Below are 4,651 nucleotides of genomic sequence, written 5' to 3'. Positions count from 1 at the left end.
AATAAGCCTCAAAACGCTGGAAAGCGATTATTCACACATTCAGATTGCATACAGTGCACAAAAGAGGGAAGGCTCTCCCGACAGGAAATTATGGTTTCAACCATAATGCTTGTTATAATAGAAAAAACAACTTTCATGTCCGTGTGGCTGAGTTCTTAGTTTGTCTTGTGCTGGTCAGATAGTGCAGTATTAAGCCATTCTGAGCTGAATAAGCCTCAAAACGCTGGGAAAGCGATTATTCACACATTCAGATTGCATACAGTGCACAAAAGAGGGAAAGGCTCTCCGACAGGAAATTATTGGTTTCAACCATAATGTTTGTTTATTATAATAGAAATTAGGAAACTTTCATGTCCGTGTGGCTGAGTTCTTAGTTTTGTCTTGTGCTGGTCAGATAGTGCAGTATTAAGCCATTCTGAGCTGAATAAGCCTCAAAACGCTGGGAAAAGCGATTATTCACACATTCAGATTGCATACAGTGCACAAAAGAGGGAAAGCTCTCCCGACAGGAAATTATGGTTTCAACCATAATGTTTGTTTACTAATATTGTAAAGTAACAACTTTCATGTCCGTGTGGCTGAGTTCTTAGTTTGTCTTGTGCTGGTCAGATAGTGCAGTATTAAGCCATTCTGAGCTGAATAAGCCTCAAAACGCTGGGAAAAGCGATTATTCACACATTCAGATTGCATACAGTGCACAAAAGAGGGAAAGGCTCTCCCGACAGGAAATTATTGGTTTCAACCATAATGTTTGTTTATTATAATAGAAATTAGGAAACTTTCATGTCCGTGTGGCTGAGTTCTTAGTTTGTCTTGTGCTGGTCAGATAGTGCAGTATTAAGCCATTCTGAGCTGAATAAGCCTCAAAACGCTGGGAAAAGCGATTATTCACACATTCAGATTGCATACAGTGCACAAAAGAGGGAAAGGCTCTCCCGACAGGAAATTATTGGTTTCAACCATAATGCTTGTTTATTATAATAGTAAATTAGGAAACTTTCATGTCCGTGTGGCTGAGTTCTTAGTTTGTCTTGTGCTGGTCAGATAGTGCAGTATTAAGCCATTCTGAGCTGAATAAGCCTCAAAACGCTGGGAAAAGCGATTATTCACACATTCAGATTGCATACAGTGCACAAAAGAGGGAAAGGCTCTCCCCGACAGGAAATTATTGGTTTCAACCATAATGTTTGTTTATTATAATAGAAATTAGGAAACTTTCATGTCCGTGTGGCTGAGTTCTTAGTTTGTCTTGTGCTGGTCAGATAGTGCAGTATTAAGCCATTCTGAGCTGAATAAGCCTCAAAACGCTGGGAAAAGCGATTATTCACACATTCAGATTGCATACAGTGCACAAAAGAGGGAAAGGCTCTCCCGACAGGAAATTATTGGTTTCAACCATAATGTTTGTTTATTATAATAGAAATTAGGAAACTTTCATGTCCGTGTGGCTGAGTTCTTAGTTTGTCTTGTGCTGGTCAGATAGTGCAGTATTAAGCCATTCTGAGCTGAATAAGCCTCAAAACGCTGGGAAAAGCGATTATTCACACATTCAGATTGCATACAGTGCACAAAAGAGGGAAAGGCTCTCCCGACAGGAAATTATTGGTTTCAACCATAATGTTGTTTACTATATTGTAAAGTAAACAACTTTCATGTCCGTGTGGCTGAGTTCTTAGTTTGTCTTGTGCTGGTCAGATAGTGCAGTATTAAGCCATTCTGAGCTGAATAAGCCTCAAAACGCTGGGAAAAGCGATTATTCACACATTCAGATTGCATACAGTGCACAAAAGAGGGAAAGGCTCTCCCGACAGGAAATTATTGGTTTCAACCATAATGTTTGTTTATTATAATAGAAATTAGGAAACTTTCATGTCCGTGTGGCTGAGTTCTTAGTTTGTCTTGTGCTGGTCAGATAGTGCAGTATTAAGCCATTCTGAGCTGAATAAGCCTCAAAACGCTGGGAAAAGCGATTATTCACACATTCAGATTGCATACAGTGCACAAAAGAGGGAAAGGCTCTCCCGACAGGAAATTATTGGTTTCAACCATAATGCTTGTTTATAATAAGTAAACAACTTTCATGTCCGTGTGGCTGAGTTCTTAGTTTGTCTTGTGCTGGTCAGATAGTGCAGTATTAAGCCATTCTGAGCTGAATAAGCCTCAAAACGCTGGGAAAAGCGATTATTCACACATTCAGATTGCATACAGTGCACAAAAGAGGGAAAGGCTCTCCCGACAGGAAATTATTGGTTTCAACCATAATGTTTGTTTATTATAATAGAAATTAGGAAACTTTCATGTCCGTGTGGCTGAGTTCTTAGTTTGTCTTGTGCTGGTCAGATAGTGCAGTATTAAGCCATTCTGAGCTGAATAAGCCTCAAAACGCTGGGAAAAGCGATTATTCACACATTCAGATTGCATACAGTGCACAAAAGAGGGAAAGGCTCTCCCGACAGGAAATTATGGTTTCAACCATAATGCTTGTTTACTATATATGTAAAGTAAACAACTTTCATGTCCGTGTGGCTGAGTTCTTAGTTTGTCTTGTGCTGGTCAGATAGTGCAGTATTAAGCCATTCTGAGCTGAATAAGCCTCAAAACGCTGGGAAAAGCGATTATTCACACATTCAGATTGCATACAGTGCACAAAAGAGGGAAAGGCTCTCCCGACAGGAAATTATTGGTTTCAACCATAATGTTTGTTTATTATAATAGAAATTAGGAAACTTTCATGTCCGTGTGGCTGAGTTCTTAGTTTGTCTTGTGCTGGTCAGATAGTGCAGTATTAAGCCATTCTGAGCTGAATAAGCCTCAAAACGCTGGGAAAAGCGATTATTCACACATTCAGATTGCATACAGTGCACAAAAGAGGGAAAGGCTCTCCCGACAGGAAATTATTGGTTTCAACCATAATGTTTGTTTATTATAATAGTAAATTAGGAAACTTTCATGTCCGTGTGGCTGAGTTCTTAGTTTGTCTTGTGCTGGTCAGATAGTGCAGTATTAAGCCATTCTGAGCTGAATAAGCCTCAAAACGCTGGGAAAAGCGATTATTCACACATTCAGATTGCATACAGTGCACAAAAGAGGGAAAGGCTCTCCCGACAGGAAATTATTGGTTTCAACCATAATGTTTGTTTACTAATATTGTAAAGTAAACAACTTTCATGTCCGTGTGGCTGAGTTCTTAGTTTGTCTTGTGCTGGTCAGATAGTGCAGTATTAAGCCATTCTGAGCTGAATAAGCCTCAAAACGCTGGGAAAAGCGATTATTCACACATTCAGATTGCATACAGTGCACAAAAGAGGGAAAGGCTCTCCCGACAGGAAATTATTGGTTTCAACCATAATGTTTGTTTATTATAATAGTAAATTAGGAAACTTTCATGTCCGTGTGGCTGAGTTCTTAGTTTGTCTTGTGCTGGTCAGATAGTGCAGTATTAAGCCATTCTGAGCTGAATAAGCCTCAAAACGCTGGGAAAAGCGATTATTCACACATTCAGATTGCATACAGTGCACAAAAGAGGGAAAGGCTCTCCCGACAGGAAATTATGGTTTCAACCATAATGCTTGTTTACTAATATTGTAAAGTAAACAACTTTCATGTCCGTGTGGCTGAGTTCTTAGTTTGTCTTGTGCTGGTCAGATAGTGCAGTATTAAGCCATTCTGAGCTGAATAAGCCTCAAAACGCTGGGAAAAGCGATTATTCACACATTCAGATTGCATACAGTGCACAAAAGAGGGAAAGGCTCTCCCGACAGGAAATTATTGGTTTCAACCATAATGTTTGTTTATTATAATAGAAATTAGGAAACTTTCATGTCCGTGTGGCTGAGTTCTTAGTTTGTCTTGTGCTGGTCAGATAGTGCAGTATTAAGCCATTCTGAGCTGAATAAGCCTCAAAACGCTGGGAAAAGCGATTATTCACACATTCAGATTGCATACAGTGCACAAAAGAGGGAAAGGCTCTCCCGACAGGAAATTATTGGTTTCAACCATAATGTTTGTTTATTATAATAGAAATTAGGAAACTTTCATGTCCGTGTGGCTGAGTTCTTAGTTTGTCTTGTGCTGGTCAGATAGTGCAGTATTAAGCCATTCTGAGCTGAATAAGCCTCAAAACGCTGGGAAAAGCGATTATTCACACATTCAGATTGCATACAGTGCACAAAAGAGGGAAAGGCTCTCCCGACAGGAAATTATGGTTTCAACCATAATGCTTGTTTACTAATATTGTAAAGTAAACAACTTTCATGTCCGTGTGGCTGAGTTCTTAGTTTGTCTTGTGCTGGTCAGATAGTGCAGTATTAAGCCATTCTGAGCTGAATAAGCCTCAAAACGCTGGGAAAAGCGATTATTCACACATTCAGATTGCATACAGTGCACAAAAGAGGGAAAGGCTCTCCCGACAGGAAATTATTGGTTTCAACCATAATGTTTGTTTACTAATATTGTAAAGTAAACAACTTTCATGTCCGTGTGGCTGAGTTCTTAGTTTGTCTTGTGCTGGTCAGATAGTGCAGTATTAAGCCATTCTGAGCTGAATAAGCCTCAAAACGCTGGGAAAAGCGATTATTCACACATTCAGATTGCATACAGTGCACAAAAGAGGGAAAGGCTCTCCCGACAGGAAATTATTGGTTTCAACCAT

The sequence above is a fragment of the Lates calcarifer genome, linkage group LG4, assembly GCF_001640805.2.
Source record: "Lates calcarifer isolate ASB-BC8 linkage group LG4, TLL_Latcal_v3, whole genome shotgun sequence".
Lineage (NCBI taxonomy): Eukaryota > Metazoa > Chordata > Actinopteri > Centropomidae > Lates > Lates calcarifer.
This window is presented reverse-complemented; position numbering follows the sequence as displayed.